Source organism: Colobus angolensis, unplaced genomic scaffold (assembly GCF_000951035.1).
Source record: "Colobus angolensis palliatus isolate OR3802 unplaced genomic scaffold, Cang.pa_1.0 Scaffold53, whole genome shotgun sequence".
Lineage (NCBI taxonomy): Eukaryota > Metazoa > Chordata > Mammalia > Primates > Cercopithecidae > Colobus > Colobus angolensis.
In genome coordinates, this window is record NW_012118821.1 from 11850738 (window position 1) to 11863445 (window position 12708).

At 50.6% G+C, this 12708-nt stretch overlaps 1 protein-coding gene across 3 annotated transcripts in view; it reads left to right on the forward strand.

Annotated features, from left to right (window-relative positions):
• MYT1L (myelin transcription factor 1-like) overlaps nt 1-12708 on the forward strand; it is a 536085-nt gene that overhangs the window by 458839 nt on the left and 64538 nt on the right. The gene's annotated exons all lie outside the window — the stretch shown is intronic.

Consider the following 12708-nt stretch of genomic DNA (forward strand, 5'->3'; position numbering starts at 1 on the left):
TCCCTCCCTCGCTCCCCCAACCCTCTCTCTCCCTGGCTGCCCCTCTCCTTCTCTATCTGCCTGCTTCACTCTCTCTCCCTCTCTCTTTCTCTCCCTTTCCCCACCCTCTCACTTTCTGCCTGCCTCTCTCTCTCTCACCCTCTCCCTCTCTCTCTCCCTCCCTCTCTCTCTGTCCCTCTCTCTCTGCCCTCCCTCTCTGTCTGCCTCTCTCTCTCCCTCACCCCTCTCTCTGCCTCTCCTTCTCTCTCTCTGCCTCTCCTTCTCTCTCTCTGCCTCTCCCTCTCTCTGCCTCTCTCTCCCCCTCCCTCTTTCTCTCCTTCTTCCTCTCTTTCTCTTTCTCTCTCCCTCTTTCTCTCTCCCTCCGTTTCCCCACCCTCTCACTCTCTGCCTGCCTCTCTCACCCTCTCTCTCTCCCTCCTTCTCTGCCCCTCTCTCTCTCTGCCTTCCCTCTCTGTCGGCCTCTCTCCCACTTCCCTCTCTGCCTCTCCCTCTCTCTTTGCCTCTCTCTCTCTCCCCACTCTCTTTCCCCCAGTCTCTCTCTCTCTGCCTCTCTCTCTCTGCCTCTCTCCCTCCCTCTGCTTCCCTCTCTCTCCACCTCTCTCCCCGCTCCCTCTCCCTCTCTCCCTGCCTCTCTCTCCCTCTCTCCTTGCCTCTCTCTGTCCTCCCAACTCTCTCTCTCTCCCTCTCTCTCTGCCTGCCTCTCTCCTCCCCGCTCTCCCCTCCTTCTCTCTGTCTCTCTGCCTCTCTCTCTCCGCACTCTCTCTCTGCCTGCCTCTCTCTCCTCTCCCATCTCTCTCTGACCGCCTCTCTCTGTCCATCTGCCTCTCTCTCTCTCATCTTCATAAGGCCATCATCATCTGCACCTATGGGAGCTGTGGGCAGCAGGTGACGGGGCCAGAGGTGTCTGTGGAGCCTTCACCCTTCGTCCACTCACAATACGCTGTAGTCACAATACCCCATGGTCCTGACTCCCTAGCTCTCACCTCTGTTGTAAGTGATCTTCCCTATTTATAAAAAGATCCCCTTGGCCATGGTCCCCACCTCGGCTTGACCCACCTGCTTCCACCTGGCCCATCCTTCTCCCCACGAGGCACCTCCAGGCCATCTCCTGGATGCACACTCCAAGCTGCTCCATCGCAGGCAACTTCCTTTCGCACCTTTCAGTCCGCACCTGCTGCAGCATTGTCACGGACGGCCCTCAGACACTGTAGCCCAGAGGCTAAGCCCAGTGCCTGTGAGGTGGGACAGCTTGGGTTCAAAGCCCACTCCTTGCCGTGGACAAATTCCTGAATGCTCGTGCCTATTTCATCTGAAACAGGGATGGTGGCAGTAGCCTCTTGCTCTGGGGACTGATGGAAGCAGCAAGTGAGCAGGCAGCATGTGGAGGAAGATGTAAACACAGTGCTGTTGGCTCTTCTCATGGGGTCGTCTCACCCACCACATGCCTTGTGTACTGAGCATATACTGAGCGCTGGCTCTTCTTACCCACCCCTGCAGAACTCACAGGCCTTCTTGCTAACTCTGAAGGTTTGCTAGTCCTTATGTGATCACCTGCACCACCACAGCAAAAGAAGGCTGCCAGCCTCCAGGAGATCCGAGATCTCTGTAGCCTGGCTTAGCTGCTAAGAGAAAAAAGGACGGGGAGCTAAAATTTTCTGCACTTGATTTAGTTCTTTAGTCCTAACAAGGATCCTAATGATGCGGGCGGGGATTATTTTTCCTATTTCACAGATGCAGAAACTGAGGCTCAGAAAGGAGCAGGGACTTGTTCTGAATGTGCCACACCAAGGGAATGGCAGAGCCTCGGGCCACACCCTGTCTTGCTCACTGAGCCCTTTGGCCACACCCCTGAGTGCCTCAGCCTCAAAGCCCGCAGGAACCCTGCAGGGCCACAGGAGCAGGGCTGCTGGCCAGGTGTGCAAGCCGCTGGGCTGGAAGGGATGTCCCTCAGCCCCGCCTGCCCCCTCTCACCCCTAGTGCAGGTCCCACCTTTGTCTGCACATTCCCCAAAGCAGGCGCTGAGTCCTCCAGCCCCCAGCCCAGTTCTCCACACAGACGCCCAGGGAGTCCATAGCCCAGGGCAGATGCAATAGCCTGGCGGGTTAGCACGCTGACACCCACACAGGTGCCCTTCCCCTCTGCCTCCCCGCAAGAGCACCTGGTGGGGACAGTACCCTGGGGCCCATAGCGCAGCAGCCTCTGGCAGAAACCCAGTGACAGGAAAAGCCAGGGCCTGAATAGAGTGGAAGCACAGCAGTCGGGCACAGCTAAGCCAGGCTGAGCCCCACCTCCCAGCTGAGAGCCAGGACATTCGGAACAGGCCCACACCTCTGGCAGCAGCCACCATTCTTCACCAGCTCTGTGAGCCTGGCATATGGCTGGCTCCTCAGAACCTGTTGAGCATGAAGGCTGCCCCGAAGTGGCTGCTGAGGGGGCCACGAACCTCCCATGCCTCCTTTTGTTCCGGGAGACGTTGAGGGCAGAGCTGTTGCGAGGGGAGTTTCACGTGTAGAGGGGCACCAGTGCTGCCCATCAGAGCTCAGCCCTGCCCTCCCAGACCCTGAATAAATGAGATGCCTGAACACAGAGACAGCTCTGTGCAGGGGGCAAAGCGGAAGTTCAGCCTGGGGACAGCAACGGGGGGACAGGGCCAGCTCTCCCCTGGGGAGCGTCCAGCAAACCTTATGTGGGGCCCCGTGTTGAATGGGAGGCAATAGGACAGACAGGGCCAGGGACACGAGGCCAGCACATGCCCGGCTGACGCTGGGAAGGCAGGAGCTGGCGGGGAGGGAGCCGCAAGACTGTGGAGGGCCTGCTGGAGACCGGACGCACCCATGGCAGGGAGGGCTGCGGAGACTCTGTGGAGGGTGCAGCCCCGAGGCAGGGGTTTCCAGAAGGCCCTGGACCTGCCCCGTCTTCTGGGAGCTTTCTTTCCGCATACTGGGGAGGACCTCGCACCACGTGGTCCTCACACTAGGGTTCCCTCTCCTGAGCATCCTGTCCCCTGAGAGCCGTGGAAGCCTCCTGGAATTCCCTGAAGAGGCATCTTTGTTTCTCAGAGGGAAGGCATAGCCCCCACCCCTCACCATCCCCCTGGGCCATGGCAGGCTGTGAAGAAAACGCAGCTGCAGTCCTGGGGGCTGTGAAGGCCAGTGGCAGGTGCCCATCCGGCCACCTCGTGACGCTCCCTGCCCTTCTCATCGAACCCCAGCTGTCCTTGAGCTCCTCCCATGAGGGTTAGCTCCACTGCCCAGGGCAGCCGTTCTTTCCTCTGTCAACCATGGTCAGAGGCTCTTCCCAAGAGGGAGTTCCGAGACGCTTATGAATGTTCAGAACAAGATTTCTTTCTGCCTCATAACATTTACCTTCCATCTATTTTAAAGCAGTCATTTGTTTCCCTCGAGTCTTCTCTGAGCTAACTATCCCCCAAATGTCCCCAAATGTCCCCCTTTTTTTGTCTCTTAAGGGACATGTTTCAAGTCCTTCCACCGTCGCCGCCACTGTCGAAATACAATTGGCACATAACGTTTCTATCCTTCCAGGGGTCGGCCCAGAGCGGGACATACCGTTGTCATCCTCCCGGGGGTCGGCCCGAGGCGGGACATAACTGTTTCTGTCCTTCCAGGAGTTGCCCCAGAGTGGAATATACCGTTTCCGCCCTCCCGGGGGTCAGTCTGGAGGGGAACATATGGTTTCTGTCCTCCCGGAGTTGGCCAGAGCGGGACATACCATTTCTGTCCTCCTGGGGGTTGGTCCGGAGCAGGACATACTGTTTCTGTCCTCCCAGGGGTCGGCTTGGAGGGGGACATATGGTTTCTATCCTCCTGGATTCGGGCCAGAGCGGAACGTACCGTTTCTATCTTCCCAGGGCTTAGGCAGGAGCAGGACGTACGGTTTCTATCCTCCTGGAGTCGGGCCGGAGCGGGACGTACCGTTTCTCTCTTCCTGGGGTTCGCGCTGGAGCGGGACAGTACTCTGCAAGCGTGGCTCTCACGTTGCTGTGGCATCATGTGAAAGGAAGTCCATGGGGATGAATGTCAGAATCTCAACACATCTGAGCTCAGTCTTCTCACCCCTGGGTGGATCATAGTTTTCTGGTTGTTTTGCTCTTGGAAGCACATCTTCGTTTTTTTCATCCAGCCCATTTTCCCTAACTTGCTCTTGAAACAGATTCCCAAAGGCCACAGGATCCGTGAAAACGGCACACTCCACGCTCAGTTCTGAGTGAGGGATCTTTGGTTAAGGCACCCAACAGAAAGTCAAGAGCCTCAAGGAAGCAGGCCCTGTTTTTCTCTCCCGGAGGTCAGAGCAGGGACTGAGCCCCGAAGCTAGCACCGCCTCCAGGGGGTGCCCAGCATCTCACATTTGGACACGCTGCCATTCCCAGCGTCCGTCTGGGCCAGCCCTGCATCCCTGGCCTCCTGGATCACTCCACTGTTGTGAGCCTCCTGTTGGACACTGGAGTCTCCAGGATCTGTGGTGTATTCGTAACACACCTGCAGCAGCTTCTCCTCTCCTTTCCTCCAGTCCTTTCTCCTTCTCCTCCCATCTTCTCCACTCGCCTCTCTCCTTCTTGATTTTCCCTCTCCCCTGTCCACTCAGCCGATTCTTGTCTTTCCCCACGGATCACACCTCACTGATTCCAGAGCCAGAACATGAGACGGCCACATACCTGCAGCATTTGCAGCAGGTGCTCTGACCTCTCTGCCCTCCTTGGCCCTCTTCGTAACCAGAGGGAAGACATGAGAAGCAGAGGACAATGTAACTTTTAGCAGCTGCTATGGATGGCTACTTCCTGACTCAGAACTCCAGATAAATTTCATTTTCTTTCCTAGAATCTTCTTCAATCTTCTCAATTTTATATGACCTGGAAAGTCCATGTGAACTCATCAATAAAAAGCACAAAGAGAGGAACAAATGAGCCTTTGAGCTTTAAAAACAAATGAGCCCACCCCATAGATCACATGATAGATTCTAGATTTGGGGGGTGGGCATTATTGATAACAAGGGAACATGTAAGAAGAGTTTAGTGCAGTAAAAATGCACCAGAAGTTAAGAGATGGTTCCTGCAATCTCAGCTTTGTTGCTTCTTGTTGATCTTAAAGGTACTTAACTCTTTACATCTGTTTCCTTGCCTGCAAAATAAAGATTTTTGGATTATCTTTCTTTTTAAACCTCTTGAAAAATGAAGTCTGTGAAATAACTTGTAAATTTGACAAAATATAAAACAAGATTTGAAATGAGGGAAAAGACAGATTCCATGGTAGAAAAAAGGAAGAATATGTTCCATTTTTTAAAAAATGAAAGACTGAAAGAGGAGTAAATAAACCCCAGAAAAGTTTTAAAATCATACTTACAAACATGAGGATGGGGCACGAGGCAGAATGTGGGAGGAAGAAATAGAAAGCATCAAGTGACCCCCAAGCGTGAGAAACCTCAGCGAATTCCAGGATTGCACAGGCTGGAGGCAGAGCAGCGTCTTTAACACCCCCCAAAACCCCGATTAGAATACAAAATCTTTTCCCTATGAGACAAGTTAAGGGCTACAAAAATAATAATAATAATAAAAGATCCACAAACCAGGCAAACAAGAAAAAGTAGAAAGCAAAAAATAACACGAATATTAAAGATGAGGATAAACATTTCCGCTAAAGAGGAAAAACATGTACATCCCTCCTGTCTAGGTGACTCTAGAAATCCTTCCTTTCTTCTGTCCTGGAAGACCTGCCTTTCCTAAGGCAAGCTGAAGTCTACCAGCTTTTGGAAACTGATCTGCTTTTAAATTCTCTGAACCTCCCTTATGTAACTGAAAAGGATTCTAAGCCCTCCCGGAGGGAGATAGGCAGTGGCCATCCCCATGCCCGGAGGGAGATAGGAGGGAGGTAGAGGTAGGAGGGAGATAGGAGAGAGGTAGGCAGTGGCCATCCCCATGCCCGGAGGGAGGTAGGAGGGAGATAGGAGGTGGCCATCCCCATGCCCAGAGGGAGATAGGAGGGAGGTAGGAGGGAGATAGGAAGTGACCATCCCCATGCCCGGAGGGAGATAGGAGGGAGGTAGGAGGGAGATAGGAGGGAGGTAGGAGGTGGCCATCCCCATGCCCGGAGGGAGGTAGGAGGGAGATAGGCAGTGGCCATCCCCATGCTGGGGCTCAGCCGTGAAAGAAGTCGCTGCCCTAAGGACCCCTCCAGGCCCACACCGGAGTCTGTCTGACCCCACACAGAATGTGTCTTTCAGTTTCTCAGGGCCTCAGGGTCCTCAGATTTAAACAAATAATGTCTGAGCCGTATTGGGTTTTTGGCCATTGTTGTCGCTTCCCTGTGTGCCCTCTGGGGCCAGGGAATGAGTGTGTGCGCCAGTGTGTGCATGTGGTGAGCAGTGGTGGTGCTGGCCATGAGTGTGGTCACCGTGGTGGTGGTGGATCATCTGTCTCGGTCTCACAGGAAATCCATGGGTTCTTGGTGTTGGAAAATTGGTGTTGTCAAGGCAGTAGCCCTTGCAGAGAACCCCTCCCAGCCCCCACCATTAACCCTCCAGGATGAGTGACTCATTCCACAGGGGGTTCCTTACCCTAAGGGACAAATAGTCCTTGCCTCTGAGAGTGATAAGGACAAAAGACCATTTGTGAAAGCATCTCCAGACCATCTAATAATGGCTGTGTTGAGAGTAAGGGAGAGATGCTCAGTCTTACACATCTCATCCCGGATCCCACCGCCAGAAAGGAATTCCCTGCAACAGCCTGCATAAAATGTATTTTGAAGTGTGTTTTTACTACATATAAATGGTATTAGCTGCTTTAGAGTTCAATGTAATCAACTCAAGGTGAGTACCTCTCTTGCGACCCCAGGCCCCAGTGTCCCAACCCTGGGTGAGGTCCGTCCCTTTGCATGTGGAATTGGGGGGCCCCCGCATCCCGAGCGTGTGGTTGAATGCATCAGGCCCTGGATGAAACTCACTCTTCCACGCGAGGGCGAGAGGCTGGGGTGGTGGTTCTGTTGCCTTGCGTCAGCTGCACCAGTCACCTTTTGTATTTCTTTTTTGCATGGGTCCTCCGAGTCCAACCCCAATACTGGCTCCGGCTGCCCCAGCCTCTTGCTTAGCCGCTCCACTGCTGCTGGACGTGCATGTGCTCTGGCAGCAGTTCCCATGGACACATCCCGTTAAGTGAATGGGACGTCAGGATGTGCTAGGTACGTTCTGCCGCACTGGACAGGAGCCTATTGCTGGATGTACTTGGGGCGCCTTTCGGCCCTGCAGCGGTTCGCAGTGTTGGCAACAAGGGCAGCATGATCAACACAGAGGGATGAGTGAAGATTCCTAGGCTGCATGGTCGGGAAACAGACAAACTGCATGCAGCATGGACAGTGACGCTGCCGCGGCGGCCCCTGGGTGCTCCTCAAACAGCCAAGCCGCAGCGCGAGAGTCCCCAGAAAACAAGCCCGGGAGTGGGACCAGACCCGTCACCAGCACTGCCCGGGTCCACTTTCCCAGAGCCCCTCTCATCCAGCACGCTGTCCCCAAAGCTGGGGCAGCATGCGTGCGTCCTCCAGGGCATCCGCGCACCAGGGCTGGGGGCAGGGCGGCTGGATGGGACATGGTGCAGGTGAGAGGCTGACCCAGTGCTAATGTAGGCACTGGAGCCGTACGTCACAGTGTAGATCCCCTGGCCAATATTCCTGCTGATCCAACGGGTGATACTACCTGCATGTCATCCAGATGAACCGGGGTGTGTTCTGGTTACTACAATTATTGGGCATGATAGAACTAATAATGCTTCTTCACCCGCCCCATTGCTATTTTGCCTGCCATAACTTCACAGTTCTTGGACCCTCTCAGCCACAAGGCCCTACGATCAGAACGTTGGAGTTTCATTTGCATGATGACCCTTGCACGTTCTCAGCAACCTGGGGCCTAGCCCATTCCAAAATCTTATCTGCATCATGAAAAAGAAATTTTAAAAAAATTATGATAAGGGTACTTTTAAAATTCTTCCCCATGTATTTGTTGTTGTTATTTTCGAGTGTAATTTAAAAAGAAAAGTACTGGGAACCAAAAGAAAGAAAGGAGTTTTGTGTTTACAATTTACATACATCAGAAAGCAAACCTTCCACCTAAATGCCCCTAATAGAGACAAGTCTACTTCACACTTTGAAATGTGTAGGTTTTCCTACTACTGGAATATCCTAGACATCACGTTGTAAAAAAAACCCTCACCTGACTTTCAGGAAACCAAGCAGAATGGGAGACCCTCTAAGAATCTCAGGGACAAAGGCTCTGGGGAGACGGAGAGTGACTGAAGCTTAGTGAGAAGAGCACCCTGCCCCAGGCTGTCAGGGTGTGTGTGCAGCACTCTTCCCGTATCTGGTACTTCTAAGTAGCAGGCATGCCGCCGCACCCTTTCCTAATGAGAAGCTTTGGGAGAGGGTGAGGGCACAGGGCAGGGCTGCTGAGGTGCCTACGGGGGAGGCAGCGGAGACTCCACCCGGGAGAAGGTAGCAAAAGGTGGCTTGAAAAATATCAAAGCCCTGTGCGGCGGGATCCTGCGCTGCTGTATTAGCATGGGAAGAAGTGCAAAATATGCGTACCTCGCATGGAATTCCAAAAGAAAATGAAACCGCTGAGTATCTTACAAATTGAAAAGTGACTTACAGGATTTGCCTTTCCTTGAGTTTCAGGTAATCTCTTTAAGAAACTGACCAGAAGTGATGCAGGGTAGTTGTTTCCCAGTGTCCCCGGGGAATTGGTTCCAGGACGCCCAAGGATACCAAATCCAAGGGGGCTCCAGTCCCTGCTACGAGCTGCACACATCCTCTCAAGCATTTTAACCTTCTCTGGATTACACACAATTCTTAATACAAAGTAAATGCTATTGACAGAGTTGTTCTAGTGTATTTTTAAAATTTGTATTATTTTTATTATTGCCTTTTATCATTTTTCTCTGAATAGTTTTGATCTTTTTTTGTTGGTTGAATACAAGGATGTGGAGCCGTCGGACACGGAGGGTCAGCTCCGAACTGCTTGCTCCTAACTAGCCTGGTCTCTTTCTGTTTGGAAAGAAAGCCGCAGCAGTGCAGACTAAAAATGAGTATCAAGCCTTTTTCTCCCATTTGAAATGTCTTCATTTTGCCTTTCTCTACATTTCTTTATTGTTTCCCATTTATATGACAAGAATCAAAATTAAAATATATATTTAGGCTGAGTGTGGTGGCCCACCCTCATAATCCCAGCACTTTGAGAGGCCAAGGCGGGCAGATTACTTGAGGTCAGAAGTTCAAGACCAGCCTAGCCCACATGGCAAGAACCCTGTCTCTACAAAAATACAAAAGATTAGGTGGGTGTGGTGGCGCATGCCTGTAATCGCAGCTGCTGGGAAGGCTGAGACAGGAGAACCACTTGAACCTGGGAGGAGGAGGTTGCAGTGAGCCGAGATTGCACCACTGTACTCCAGCCTGGGCAACAGAGTGAGACTCTGTCTCAAATTAAAGAAAAAATACATATTTAAAAAGATTTTTTACCATGTCTCCAGTGCTTTAGAGCAATATATATTTTTAGGACCAGATCTATTTAGGCAAAAGACAAGTTTTAAAATTGAAATTTTCGTGTAAGCGGGGCAAAGCCTTATTCATGTGGCCAGAATCATTCTGATTTACAAATATGTTTTTCTCCTATAGGTAAGGCTTAATTATTTATTTTTGTTGTTTTCTTTTAATTCGGAGGATAAAGAAAAAAAATCTATTTTTTCATATCTTGTGTTTTACTAATTAAGTCTCCATGATAGAGCTACCATGAAACACAGGAATGAAAAAAGACACATGAGTTGGCTCTCTGAGAAATTCTTAGAAGAACTCAGAGTCTCTCCATCGGACATTTACATTATTACTCCAAATATTCAATGTTGTTCCATACATTTTAGCTGCTGAGCTCAAAATCAGGGGAGCCTTTGAGAAATGACTCAGTTAGATGAGGGCAGCCTCCCAAATCATTAATCCGGACAGAGCTGAAACATTCTGGGAATCCTTTTAGCCTTCATTCAAAAGACTTTAAAAAATAATAATAAGTAGTAGTTAACTCTATCATGATGAGAGATTCCGTGTCTCTTCTAGATACTTCTCCCTTTAGACCGATTTGGAGATAGATATTGGTGGACTGGCTGGGTCTCGGCCCGCGGTCATGCTCCTGTAAGACACTGAGTCATGCTGGGAGGACTCCCAGGCCCTGTGACTGGCTGGGTCTCGCCCTGCGGTCATGCTCCTGTGAAACGCTGAGTCAAGCTGGGAGGACTCCCAGGCCTGTGGCCTCTGAGCTTCCACGTGCACTTGCTCTGCAGGTGATGGTCGGATGTTGTCCTCACTGACTCTGGGTGTTCAACAAAAGCACGTGGCAGCTTGTCCCGACCCCTGGATGATGAATGTCTGTGCTGTGGGCTCTGTTCTGGCCTCTGTCTCCAGGAGTCTCTGCCTTGTTTTCTAATAGCATTGATGTAAAGTGGGTTTAGGCAGTAGAATGTGCTGTGCTATGAGCATTCATTTAACTAGAGGCAGCCCTATCCTGAAGATCATGTCCTGCTTTCAATGCCTTGCTGAACACAACTGCAAGCATTTATTTAACTTCCATTCTATTTCCTTTTGAAAGAGAGAGGATGGGATGACAGACTCTAGAGGGAGCACTTTCAAGACATTTGTATGAGTAACTGGGCTACAGAACAGCTTCAGTCGGTGGACACAGCTGTTTCGTGTACACCACCCTGCTTCAGGTTGTGGTTTTGTAAATGGGAGGAAATCAGCACAGCAATGGGTTTCTGTCCTGAGAGGGGACACATCAGAGAGCATCTGAAAAGCCAGTTGGTGGGTGTTCCAGCTGCGTGACGTGCACCAATGGAAAACTCTATGATTTGTGAGGATGATGTATTTTAATGCCTAGATATTGAGTTCTTTTACGTTAGGGGACACATCTTGTGACCTCCGTGGACGTGTGGCCAATGCTGCATCTTACGTAGGCTCACAGAGCTTGTCTCTTTGGCCAGGAGCACAAAGGGGACAAGGGGTCGAGCCCAAGGGTTTCTCTGATGCCTCAGATCTGCAAAAGCAACAGGAGCAGCTGTTTCTATCTGAGAAGGGCTCCTGCCCTAAGTCAGAGTTCCAAATGCTTATGAATGTCCCTGTCTTTCACTTTTTGTTTTCTTGTTGTCGCTTGGGTGTTTTTGTTTTGTTTTGTTTTTAGAATTTGCCTGAATTTTGCATATTGGCTCTAATGTAAATACTGCTTAAAATATTTTATTACGATTTTTTCCATCACCGTTCTTAAATGTCTATACAAGACAAATAATCGTAATATGTACAGCTAAAAGTTATTTTCTCTTAATATGTACAACCAAAAGTTGTTTTCTCTTAAATTCTTTTTCTTTTTCTTTTTTCTTTGCTCTTAAATTCTTAATCTCAGGCAAACCCATGACCAGAGATGAAGCAAGATCAGGAATATTTTTGTCTTGAAAATATCTGTGGGGCGGCTCGTGTGGGTTTCGAGATTATTTGTTCATCATTTTCTTTCTCCAGTTGTTTTTACCAATAGTATCTTTGGAAGAGAAAAGAAAATCTATATATATATATATATGTATATATAACCAAGCGTTTTATTTAATGCAAGTTTACACCTTAACCATCTACAGGAACTTAAAATAGCCTGGCTGCTATTGGTGGTGGTAACTGTCAGGAAAGCAGGCGGGGCGCTAGGTGAGTGGTGCTCTTCCCATCCCCACTCCGCTCCCCAGCAGCCTGAGTGCTGCAGCGCTGAGAGCCGGAGCCTCCCTGCAAGGGAGCTGAGAGGCCGTTTCCATGGAAACCCAGTCAATCTCTTCTGCCATTTGCAAACCCAAGCTGTGCAGCACAGGCTGCCCTCTGATTCTATCCACGGGGGATGCCAATTGTCCCACCTGGGCTTCCTTCGTGGAAAAGGCGTGCTCCTAGATGGGCAGATGCAAATCGCATGTTTGTAAATCAATTTCACGCCACGCCCATTGTTGAGGATCCTGGAGCTGACTGGGTTTGAGAGGCGAAGATCCCTTTTGTTAGATGAACAGTCACTTCCTCATCCATCGACTTCAGAACATTGTTTTTTTTTAACGTTGAGATTTCTTAAAGCTAGGAAATTTGTATGTAAATCTATGAGTTTTTAAAGAGCCTTAAATTCTTGCACAGTAACATAAAAATGGATACCAAGAGCGGTTAGAAGGAGGAACCATTGAAAAGCCGGTCGGGGCTGCCTTCTGTGGTCTAGAAGCACCACCTAAAGATGGAAAAGCTGAATTACTACCCCCGAAAACCGGGGCTGGTTACCTCAGGGAGACACAGCCAGTGTTTCCAGCATGTGTCTGCTCTGGGCGCTGGCGATGGGAATTGACGTTGAGGGCAGCCTGAACTGGCGTTCACAGGAGCCTGTGCAGGCGGGCGGAGGCGTCTCAGGAGGAGACCGCGTCAGGCCCAGGCGGCCCGTGAGCCTTGTCAGGCCAAAGAGTTTCCCCACATTCATTCAGGCGACTAGCAAGTGGCATGCGTGGGATGCACGCCCCACCCACCCACCTCGAAACCCTGGAAATGAACACAATCCTTTTAAGAAAGAAAGGCCTCTTCCCAGTGATTTTTTTTTCTTCCTCAACACGGTGAAAGCTCTAAAAATAAGCTAAGTCAATCTAGTTTTGTTTGTTCTCGTGATGAA